The sequence below is a fragment of the Prinia subflava genome, chromosome 19 (assembly GCF_021018805.1).
Source record: "Prinia subflava isolate CZ2003 ecotype Zambia chromosome 19, Cam_Psub_1.2, whole genome shotgun sequence".
Classification (NCBI taxonomy): domain Eukaryota; kingdom Metazoa; phylum Chordata; class Aves; order Passeriformes; family Cisticolidae; genus Prinia; species Prinia subflava.
This window is the reverse complement of record NC_086265.1, coordinates 7,382,207-7,394,674: the sequence shown is the minus strand read 5'-3', so window position 1 is coordinate 7,394,674 and position 12,468 is coordinate 7,382,207. Positions and strand designations below refer to the sequence as shown.

Here is a 12,468-nt window from a genome sequence, read left to right as displayed (position 1 = left end):
CTCATTTCCCTAGGTGCCAGCTCTAGTGTTCCTGGGATGCCAAACACACAGCGGTTGCTTAGCGCGTTTGTTATCATCCACACCTAATAAAAGCTTACAATTTTATGCCTTCCTCTGTTGCACCATCTCTCTGTCACCTCCTCTGTGAGTTGTTGAGATGTTAAGTCTGTGCTTTCCTGGCCTCTTTGGTGCTTGGGGCTTATATGAGCAAACCTCTCTCTTAAACTGAATGTGAACGCCCCCAAGGCAAAACAAGGTTTCCCATTCATCCGTGGGATGGTGTTTGGGATGGTTTTGTCTCCCATCACCTAGAGCACAGCAGTCCAGACAGCTGCCCCTTCCTGCTCTGCTGCTTTAGAAAGGCTTTATCTCTTCTCTGGCACCTTTCTGTCTTTTCTCTCACCAGAAGAGAGAACTCTTCTGGTGAGAAGTTAACACTTTCCAACTTTGCTCTCAAAGTTCACCTCAGCTGACAGGATGGAGGGATCTTAGAGCTCTGCTCCTGCTCAGCAGCCCCAGCTGAGTCCAGCTGGGTGGATAGGTGAGAGGAGGATGCTCTCTATCCCTGCTGTCCTTGCTCTGAGATGAGCAAGATCTGTGTGTCCAAACAGCTGAAAGAGTATTTCCTGAGAAAGCCAGAGGAGGAAAAAGCCCATCTGTCTGTGGGATTGGTATTTCTTCACAAAAAGAACCCAGTTGAAAACTGGCTGCTGCCTGTGGATTACTGGAAGCACTGGATACCTAACCTGGGATACTCTGCCAGCAGCTACTATGAAATATGTTGGTCCTATTGGTGGGATAGTGTTAGTTGGCTTGCTTGGATGTAGAATTAAGTTGCTTTTTCACTTCACACACCTTCTCAAATCCCACTGCTTAAGATTGTAGAGGGGTGAAGGGTAGACAAGAACACCAAGCACCTTTGAAAATAGCTCAGTTCTTTTTTCTACATAAATTCACAAGCATCTCAGTCAAATAAGACATTCCCAGCATCCTTCTGAGTATGTATTTATTACAAAGAAGTGTCAGGGCATAAAAAAATTCTTCAGTTATTCTGAAGCTCAAACCTCAACCATGAATATTCTTCATTATTTCTATTCACTGAGATTTTTTTCAAACAAAGTCATTTAGGGAAGTCCTTCTCTTGACAATAGAGATGGCAACAGGCATTTTATTGGAATGTAGCTGGAGAAACAGGCAAGTCTACCATGCAGAATATAAACACTCATCCTTCAGACCTGCGTGCAGTCCCTGGCAGTGCCGCAGACTTCCTGGGTGAGTCACAAACTAACCCTGCCCTGTCCTTGTGTGTGTATGTGTGGTGGTTATTGAGTCCAACGTGTCCCTGAGGAATGGGGCTTACAGAGCCAGCATCCATGTAACATCTGCTTAGATCCACCTATAATCTGCTTAGAGTCTTTCTCCTGGGTACCCTGTGCTTTTCTACACCTTGCAGAGCAAGGCAGCCTCAGAGCTGTCCCACTTTGCAGGCTGGCAGTGCTCTGTCAAACACGAGATTACTCATTCCCCACTGAAAGCAGGCAGTGATGAGAGTGAGCAGGAAATGGGCCTTTAGATCAGGGGGTTTCCTTATATTTCTTTTACTACATCCACTAAGCCTGCTTCCCTCACATCTGGCATGTGTGGGCCTTCTAATCCTTAAATCAGCTATAATAGCAGGAATGGAAAAGAAATTGAAATTAAAAAGGAGAATATGCTCAGAGGTTCTTTTGTGGGGGTAAAAGCAAGGAGAGTGAAGTGAGAACTGAATTTAACATATTTGCTCTTTCAGAGATGGGTGCAAGCACTGGCTGTTGTTTTTGTTGAAAGCTCTGGGGGCAAAGGGGTTTTTGTCAATGTTTTACAAGTCTCTGGATGGCGGTTTGAAACTGCAGCAAGAAATGTGATTCCTGGCTTAGCAGACAGGTTCTGCAAGTCAAGCTTTCTGTTTATTTTAATATTTCAGGGCTCCTTCAATGTGTGTCACATGGACTAAAAGAAAGGGGGAAACTCCTCCTCCGGCAGGAACGCAGCCACAGAATTGTCTTAAAGGTGCCGGGTTCCTGTGAGCCCCGTGCCAGCACACACTATCCCCTCCCCAGTCACACCAGAGCCAGGTCACATTGGGCTGTGGACTTGTACTCATACCAAGCACCACGAGTGTGCTCAAGCTAAATGGTAACCTAAAACTAAAGGACACTCATCTGATGGGTTCTAATCATCCTCCAGGAGACGTGAGACAAAGAAATCCATTGTCCAAGACATTAAAAACTCTGCTGGCACCAGTGGCACACAGGATTGTAAGGAAAGGTTCTGTACTGGGGACTCGGGGTACACAATTAATCTTCTTCATCTCTAATGCAGGTGTTTTCCTGAATCAACTACATAAAGTCTCCAGAGCCAACTGTAAGAATGTAAAAATTTATAACTTTCAGCTCTATCTGTTGTGCCTCTGCCTGTTTCTAATGACTTTAAATCACAATTGCTGCGAGGAGCATGGAGAGTTTTCTCCAATGATGAGGCTGCAGTGTGGAGAAGTGTGTCATCCCAGGACATGGGACGTACCTGTGGTCAGCCCCTCTCTGCAGTTGGTGTTCTCACATGCAGGTTTTCTAGAGACATTCATGAAGGCTGTAACCAGAAGGGCACTACATGGTCAGCTGCATAAGCTAAAATGGCAAAGTTTTTGCTTCCAGATCCTTAAACTGTTTTGGCAGCTAGGAAGGCTTTTGCTAGGGATTCCACCATTGTGGTTATGATTTCTCCATATTTATAGTTAGGGGATTAAAATAATTGACAGATGGGCTGCTTCTGAAATTCCTCTGACTTTAAAATGGTTTTCAGATGGGTAAATGGCAACTGGGCATTTGAGAGTGTATTGCTTTCAGAAGTGGGAGTCTATTTTCTGAGGAATCAGTCAGTTTTTGTAAAGAAAGTTCTCCCAAGATCTACGCTAAAGTGGCTTCTTGACATTTATGCAGTTTCCTGCAGTGCTGTGTCTGTTTTGCATCTTTTCCTTCCACATCACACTATCCATTACACTTCATGCTTCATCACTGAATTTTGAGCGTATTCCTGCCGAAGTGTAGCTATCTGCTGGGATGGATTACACACTTTTCAAACAAAAGGAAAGGCTGTGATGGCAAACTATGTGGCATATCTGATGCCACATGAAATATAAAGGGAAGGTAACAGAGTCATGTAATCATTCTCAGAGAAAAAGAGCAAAAAATGAAGCACAAAAAAAGATGGGAAAGATGAGCCAGTGAAATTATAATCTGGACTCCTTCACCTCAGCAAGTACATTTGCTCAGGCCATCTCATTGCATCCCTCTGGAGCAGCTTTTACTTTTGGGCTCCAAGCAGTAGAAGGTGCTAGAGTGGCTCTGAAGGGAAGGAAGGTGGATCTGAGTCAAAGGAAGCCCATGCATTGTCCTGTCCCCCAGCAATCCCATTCCTCCATGGCAGGGGTGATTGAACAGCTCCATGATAAGGACAGAGGGGAGCTCAGTGTTTGGAGTAGCCAGCGGAAATGCCTTTCGTCTTGATTAATCTGATTGAGCTCCCACTTTCGAAGCGAACTGCAGGGCAGACCTGGGAGTTCCAGTTAAACGAGGGAGAACGGAATCCTTGTTCCCAACAGGTAATTAATTTAATTTTACAGGAATGTTGATATTTTGCACCTATAAGTACTCCTTCATAGGCCATAAAAACTTCCCCAGTGCACAGATGGTTTGCTCTTAGAAAAACAAGTGAAAGTGTGATCCATTTGGTTAAAATAAGTCTTCCTGTTGCAGGGAGTTATAGGACAGTAGAGTAGAAATCTGTGAAACACATAATCCATATTTACTGCAAAGTAATAAGGTTACAGAACTCTTTGTCCAGTAATCTCTTTTTCATTGTGTGTCACACTTTTGTATATTAACATCCTTCCTAGAGGGAGCCTGTGTCTCATTTGGGTTTCCAGGTTTGGGGACAGTTTTGACATGAATTCTTTAGACATATCAGTATTTCTGGCCTGGCTTTCAGAGGGAATTTGGATGGATTGGCACAACACTGAAGAGAAGGGATTCAGCCCTAATTTTTGAACATAGACATGTCTGGGTGGGCCCTGGGCTCCCCATAACTGAGGAGTGTGCAGCTCATCTAAAGCCTGGTGCAAACTGAGAGACTGTCCTTTGCTGACTGTGTCTCCTCATGGATTTATAAAGGGAAAAAGAGAAGGTAACAGAAATTACTGCTGCAAGCTCCCCTCCACAGGTAAAGTGGTAGAGTGACAGGAAATCTCTAGAGGAGCTGGCACAAAGCAGTCACCCCATGCCCAGACCATTAAGATTATGATAGACACAAAGGAAGTCCTGAGAGAGCCTTGAGATATTTTCAAGCTTAAACTACGGTCTTTCTCAGTCATAAATGGACTTATAACTTGAGAAAAGTCCCAGCAGACACAGCAGCTTGTGAAAGTGAAAATGTGAGCCTCTGACATGGGAGGGACATATTTGGGATATGGCTGCAGAGCTCAGAGCATTGCTGTGTGAGCTGATAGGACAAACAGCTGACAAAAAACAACTGGGTGGAAAAAGGACAAATGAGATGATCCTCTCTCACACCAGCTTGGCAACAATTCAAGTTCCCAGCATGATCTCAACCCATGCACCTGCCAGGGCTGGGTGAGCCCCCAGCAAGCGTCATCTGCAGCATCCCTCTCCTCTGTGTGTGAAAACAAACCCAGTCACCAGCCCACGGTCATGGGGTCCCTGGCTCTGGAAATTTAAATGTCTTTGCAAGGCAAGAAACAAATCCTCAAACAGTCGATGTCACTTCAGGACGTGGACACTCAGCCAACATAAACCCGGGCACCTGCAGGTAGATCACAAATAAGAGAATATTTTTTAAGAGAAAAATAGGACCCAGTCAGGAAACAGGAGTGTTTTTAAGTACTGGAGCGAGTGCCAAGTAAGTATTCAACATCTCTTCAGTTCCTTCTACCTGCTGAAAGGGCACCCCCTCCCACCTTATTTTCTGCACCAGAAAAATATCCAGCAGTGCCAAGTCAGTAGCTAGGGAATTGCAAGAATAATTCCCAAACCAGTTACCAAAGGGTCTACATGAGACCTTTTAAGGACATGAGTTCCATTGGCAAAAGGAAGAAGGACATAGTAAGAAGAAATCTTTTTTCATTGTGGCAATTTGATCACAGGAATAATTTCTGAAAGATAAACTGGAAGTCAGACTTCCATAAGATAATAAATGGTCATTTTTAATCAAGAACACAAACATCTTTATGAGAATAGGAGTTATTGAGAGACTGTCCTAGAGACCACTAGACAGGATATACTATGTATGGATTGATGCTAGAAACACTGGTGCCTCAAAGTTAAATGCTGATTGCCAGTGTTAGAAAAGGCATCTTCCTTTCTATATGAACTATTCAGTTCATTTTTTAGACCCAGAAAAGGAATCTTACTTCTCCCTTGATGGGAGATCCTAGCCTGCATCAGAAATAAAATTAGAAAGTGAAAACATTCAATTAGAAAGTAAATGGTCTAATTCATCCTGTCTAAATAAGTGCTGGCTTTGTAAGTATATTCAGATTCTGAGTCTTTTCTTGCTAATGCACTGGGCATTAGTAACCTCAATGTAAAGTATTTCTGTGTTTGTAAATTGAAAGGGAAAATTCGAAATGCACAGAGGAGTCTAAAGTTTAAGACCATTCTCTCTTCCCTCAAACCTATATATCCAATCTCACTTTGCTTTTCTGAGCAAGTAAAATCAGAAGACAAAAGCAAAACAAAATGAGAGAATAATAGAAAAATCATGGTGAAAACTCTTCAAAAAAGCATGACAACCAAGTCACTGGATTCCTGTCTGCAGCTATTTTGGAAACATCAGAGTGATGGGAGCAAGCCAGAAAATTGCATTCATGTGGAACAAGGGAGGAGAAAGATCTGACAGCTCCCCAAAACAGGGGGCAGGTTAGCCTGGTGTTGTCCATCTCTTTCACACAGAGACCCCACAAGTTCATATGGAAAGTGTGAGACCCAGCAAATCATTTTTAGTCTTCAAGTAAAAGAGTTTTGCACATCAGCTTGTGGAAGAGGCTGGACACTGTGGCTCTGGGATTTACATACATATCAAATAATTTATAACACACTCCTGCACAGATTGATGTTCTCTGTATAAGTGAATGGGTGCCAGGAGAGCAGGTACCACATCTGGTTCTCATGCCAAGGTTCTTCTGATAGCACTAGGAAGAATGAAAGCTATTTTGAGCAAAACCTGAGTATCCAAATAGGATCAAGAGAGTATATTTAAGGTCAGGAGAGAGTGTGAGCCTACCTATGATACCAGATCAAGCTCAGGGGCTTTGCAGCCAGCCTGGGTCAGATCAGCCAAATGAGTCCCCTGTCTGTGAGAACCTGATCAGTCTCTGCATCCTTCGAGGGCCAGGAGTGCACAAAAACAGTGCAGACACTTTGTGCTCCAGCTGCCCTGGCTTTGCCAATCCAGGGGCTCTGAGCTGCGGGACTGAGACACAGGCTGTCTAGACTGCACGTGCAGGATCACAGGCTGTGATCCCAGAGTTGGATGACAGCATTTCATAGAGGCAATATTATATTTTCTCTGTCGCTCCATGGCAGCGGCTCCGTGTCAGGAGGACCCCTGTGGGGACAGCTGAATTCCTGCAGGAAAGCCGCTGCCCTGCTTTGGGGATTTCCTGCGCTGTGTGGGAGCTCAGCAGGCTGCCCAGGGCCCGGGATCCTGAGGCACAGCCCGTCCGTCAGCACGCCGCCCCATGTGTGATTACAATGGCTTTCACCACCCTCAGCCCTCTCCATCATGTGTTTATAATCACCACTATTATTGCAGAGTCAGAGAGCAGAAGCATCCTATGTAAATCAGGATGCCAGGGTCAGCTAATGAATTGGTTACACCCTTTCTTTCCAAGAAAATCCAAGCCCTTGGAGTGATACTGACAGTGCTCCATAGGAAATGCAACTGCACTGGAGCCATAAAGAGCTGAGTCACTGCTCTTTTCATAGCTTTGTCCCAAGTAGGTGAGTTTTAGATGTAAGAGCATCCTGGGTTGCAGTGAAATAGTTTCAGGAGGTTTTCACTGGGCTCACACTTCTGCCCCACGAGTCTCACTCAAGAGATACAGCCTGGTCCCCTGCTGCTGCTGCACACCCTCTGTGTCACCTCCCTTTGCCTGAGCTTCCCCCATCTACAAACTTCAGTCACAGTAAAAACTCCTTCCACAGGGATGGGCAGGCCCTAAGTGCAGTGCAGGCAAAAGTCACCCCAAGGGTAGCACAGGAGTGTTTGTGGTCCTGCTGCTGGTGCAGGTAGAGGAGGTTCCTATTGACTTACCAGGAAAGCTAGGAGACACTGCTCAGGACACATTAAACACATGCTCCAGTTAATTTATGTGACCTGGCACACTGAAAACTAATAAAACCAGTTTATACTTTCACTTGCACGTGATTAATGGCAAAGCTCTCCATCATATATCACAGACCATGCCCTAGCTGGGACAAAAATATACAGATTATGGGAGAAATTAGGGGTTAACAAAGCAGCTGTTAACTGAGCTAGAAATATTCTACCATAGTCCCATTGTAAATCAGAAAATCACCCTGTGACAGATCTCCTTGGCTGTTTGTTGGGCAGTTCAGAGCAGGAAAAGCAGACAAGAGTAAGAGGGCTCCTCCTAGGTATCAGGCTGGTGCCTGCTCAGTGCCACATGCTGGTCAGACCCATGGTATCTGTGATATCCATATTGCTGTCCTCAAAGAGCTTGGGACCACAGCAGGGAAAGACAATGGCACTAAGCTGGCGAGGGTCTTCCCTGTATTCACTGGGTCCCCCCTGGTCAGCAGTTCAGTGTGTAACTCTCAGAAGGCAATTCACTGGCAGCACTATTTCACGTATTTCCAAGGATGGAAAGCTTGCTTTGGAAAGGGAGCTTCCCCTCTCAGCATAGGCAGGATGCAGAGTGCAAAAGTTAAATTTTAATGAAATGTTTCTGTAAAGGTCCCTCCAGACAGATGCAGGTTTCCAAGAGGGAGGGGTCAGTGACCTGGAGTCACTCTGGATCCAAACAGGCAGCCCTGTGTGAACTCATCCTCACAGCGCTGTCCCAGCTGACGCACGGTGCCCACCTCACTGTGGACATTCAGCACAGGCAGCTCAATAAAAGCCTGCCTTCCTGCCCCTTCCCAAAAGGTTTATTTCCTGACCTAGGCAACAGCACTGGGGCAGCAAGAAAAAACACCGGCAAACAGACACATCCTTTGCCTGATTCTCAGAGGGACGGAGGCAGACCTTGCCCAGCAGGATGTGGGGAGCCAGGGCACTGCCATTGGTCACCTACTGCCAGCTGAAACAAAACAAAAAAGATGCTTCACAAGGATGAAAAATAACATAGAGAGTAATGAGGGTGTTTATGTCATTTCCTGATAGGCCATCACAGAGCATGATAACAGGATGGGGTCCACTGTCAGTTCCTGGATGGTTCAGGCTATTTCCCATAACCCCAGTGACTAAATAGTGCCGTGAGGAGAGCCTGAAGCTGTGGTGCATCCTGCTTCCCTGTGCAGACACCTGGTTTGCAGGAAGTGAGGAACCATCCCAGGGGGGTCAGAAGTGCCCTGGGAACCACAAGCCTTTCACTGGCTTTGAAAGAGTAAAAACATCCACTTTTAGGAGTATTCGCCCTTCAAAATGGCCTGGAGACCCTGATTCCCACCCACTGCCCTGGCTGGTCAGGGCCTTGGCATGGTGCAGGGAGACAGCGCTGAGTCCAACCACAGCTCTGCCAAAGCTGTCCCTTGCCTCCAGCAGTGCCTGTGCTGGTGCACCATCCATCCTCAGACAAACCTGCCCATTTGCTCAGCTGAGATCCCACAGTTTCCTTCCCCACGTGCCTTTAACAAGCCCTTCACCTGCTCCTGGAAGGCCTTAGCCTGCTTGGAGAGCTGTTGCTAAGCTGTCCTGGGTCCTGGTCACTGTCCAAGACATGCCAGTCCTCAGCAGAGGAATTTTTTTAAACACTAACTTCAAACTAAGTTGAAGGTAGCAGACGTTGGTAGCATTTTTGCAGGGACTTTATGGTGTCCAGATTTGGAAGTTTCGTTAAGATACATGAACCAAAGTTTTGAAAGGTCTGAAGTTATGATCTGTTACTTTAATCATATGCTAATACTTCCTTTAGTTTTGACATGGAAGTTTTATTTTGTGGTATTAACTGAAAGGGGATTAGGTGCTATTTCAGTCACACAAAAGTGATCTGCTTCAGAAATGAGTATGTAACTCTTTTGGTTCCAAATTACATATTTCAATATATTCATAAAAGTTCACAACCAGCTGTACCAGTAACAGAGGCCCTTCACTAGCAGCTTTGACATGTTAATAGCTGCAGAGATAGTAATAAAAGAGTCAGAGAGTTGTTTTTTGAAGCTGGGGTTTTTATTCTCCAACACGCTGTTGTCCTTGGGGGGAGGTACCAGAGGACTAATGAGGTGGTGCTAGTTATGCCATTAGCATTATTCAATGCTGTAAGATTGATCTCTTTATGAATTAGCACTTACATCTGTGTGGCACAAGGAATTGCTGACTGCAGACCAAACTTCCCCACTTGTAGGGAGTTACAGAAAGGGCTGCCCTGGGATCTTATCACTTTGCGTGCCCTCTGCTCTGAGGCCATTTCTTTCCAAGCCTGTTTAAAGCAGATGGGCAGGTCCTTCCAGCAGCCCAGAAGGATGTGGAAGGATGTGAGGTGCACCTCATCCTAGAAGTGCAGCAAACACAGCATGATTGTCCCAGATGGGAATTATGACTTTTGCTGGTGATGATGAAGGGAGAGATGAGTCCTTCCTCCCTAGCTTGTCCCCTGCTTATGGTGCAGACCAAACCAGCTGAACCAAAGCAGCCTGGTTCTCGGTCAAAAATAGCAAAGAAATCTGAAAACTGTTTTTGAGAAGAGAGAAAGAATAAAAGTTTCTTTTTCCCCAAACTGAAGTCAGACTGTCAGATACAGATTTTTTTTCTGTGCCATAGGCTGTGGACCAGCCACTGTGCAGAGAAGATGCTCCATTAGCCTGGCCCCCACCAGCAGCCTGAGCTTGGCTCTGTTGGGGGTTCTGGCCCTGCAAAAGGATTTCCATCCCTTTGAGAGACAGACATTTTTTGCCTCATATATGATGTAAAATCAGTTTCATAATACAAGTAAAATCTATCATAATCTCTTCATGCTTGGTGCTTATTTCAGAGCCAGCTGCAGCTGTCACAGCCTAATACTCTCTGCTTAGGGTCCGTGTGTGCACAGCTGGCTCCAGGCTGAGCACCTGCCCTCGGCCCTCAGAGGCAGGGCAGGATCCCCCCGTTGGGCCTGGGCTCTGGTACTCCACTGCTGGTTTTCTTTTGAAACCCCCCGTGAAAAACGTGCTGAGGGGAGGGTGCCCTGTTCAGGGACAGCCTGGTTGGATTATTTGGGCTTAGAGAGCAAAGTGTCAGGTTTGTGTTTAATGAATATCTCCATCAATCATCCTGGCTGCCCATGGAATAATTACCTTGCAGGGCCACAGTGGCAGGTAAAGCCCTTGGCTCAGGACACAGAGCAAGCTTTATTAGAAGCCCTGCTGTTATACTCACTGTTATTATAATTTGCCTCCAATTACATTCATGCTTGGTGCTTTGCAATAAATGGCTGTTTATTCCTTTTCTGGGGCTTTTTCAGTGGGTACCTTTCACTACTGTGGTATGCAGGCCAGGGATGCTCACCCCAAACTTTGAGGCACACAAACCAAATTTGCCAGAGGTGTAAGTTGTCTCCGCAGGTGCTGCCATATCTGATGAAGTGCAAGCCAAAATTTGGGTCCAGACTCAGCTGCACTTGGAGTCTTTTGTACTCACATATTCACACAAGGCTATAACTAGCTTGGAGAGACTCCCAAGAGCTGCAAGGGAGATGGTCTAGGCTAATTTTGTAAAGCCAGTGGTTAACCTACACCAAACTCCTTCCCTCTGTAAGCTGCAATGCCTGCAGTCATCTCAGCAATGAATCTGGCCCCTTTCACCTCTGCCCTTGCTGGCCTTTATCCCTAAATATCAGTAGGATGAAATGCCCAAGCTATGGGCTTTAAAGGACTTTACAAGTTCAATTTACAAGCTCCATAAAATTACAAATTCTCCCTCCCCACTGCAGAAGTACCTTGTAAAACATGTCCTGTATTGTTTCAGTTTGACGGGTCAGGCTGCAAAAGCAAGGCAGCATCAAGTGGAGAGAGTGCATCTGGTACCGAGCGGAGTCTCTGGCTGGGAGAAGAGAAAACAAGAACTGGTCATGGTCAATTGCAAGTCAAAATAATTCCCTGCCCCTGCCTTGTGCTGTGGGAAAGCCCAAGGGCTCATCCCACCCTCTGCTTCTCCTCTCTTATTGAGCAGTTATTTGCAAAGTACACTTTGTTCAGTTTGCTTCAGGGTGTGACATCCATAAGCATCTGATATCCCAGCCTAGCCCTGCATCCAGGGCTGTACCTGGGACCTTGGCTTGTTCCTTAGCTGGGCATCTGGCACTCGAAAAAACTGCGGTGACCCTCCACAGCAAATGCCTGGCACTAACCTGACACCAGGGCAGTAATCCACAAAGCCTCCTGCCCCATCTCAGGTAGCTCCTGCTGCTGGTTGTGTGCCAGAGGTCTGCAGAGGTCATGGACTTCATCTTTCTGTTTCAGTTCAGGCTGCCTCCAATAGCATCAGAAAATGAGCAGAAACCTCAGCAGTCACACACAAAAAACACTTTCATATCCTACACACACCTACACCCAGAATTATTTGGTGTCAGAGTGAGCACAATGAGTCATAACTCACCTTTCACTGGAGCTGGAAAAAATACTCTGGAATTGCTGCCAGTGTCAGCACCGTTGCTGATACTTTTAAAGCCAAGGGAAAGTGTTGAAGAAGAAAGCAAATAAGGTCCTCCCAACATCAGCTGAAGGACTCCCATTAAAGGATGGAAAGAAAAATTCTGGGCTTTACTGATGGCCTGTGCCAATCCATCCCATCCAGAAAAACACCCAAAGAGCTGTCAGGACAGCTGGGGTGTGCCAGCACACAGTACCATCAGCCAGGGCCGGCAGGGATAAGCACAGAGGCATTCTGCCACCTGCAAGGGCAGAAGCCAGGCAGCTGAGGCATCTCCAGAGACAAGAGCCTGAGGGAGCAAAAGCAGCCCCTGGAAAAAGCTGTGGTTCAATTTATTCAAATGCACTCTTGAGCGATGTACGAATGGGAGCCTGTCACTGGGCAGTGTTAGATGTCTCTTAAAATACACTTGTTCCCAGAAATGATGACAGGTAACACAGTCTGAGAGGAAAAAGAGAGAGGAAAGGCTTTGCTAATGCAGATGGCCAGCAGATGCCCCCCAGCTCTCTTGTGCCCAGTGCTGTGGCCCTGTGGTTCTTCCTGAGG

The 12,468-nt window shown here is 46.0% G+C and overlaps 1 long non-coding RNA gene across 1 annotated transcript; it reads right to left on the bottom strand.

Moving 5' to 3' along the window:
• Window positions 1–1,083: 1,083 nt before the first annotated feature.
• LOC134560281 (uncharacterized) lies at window positions 1,084–11,749 on the bottom strand. The gene is made up of 3 exons (XR_010082702.1): window positions 11,621–11,749; window positions 11,210–11,313; window positions 1,084–4,857 (listed from the first exon to the last, which is right to left on the bottom strand). It is a non-coding gene; the product is annotated as an uncharacterized LOC134560281 (long non-coding RNA).
• Between the last annotated feature and the right edge of the window lie 719 nt (window positions 11,750–12,468).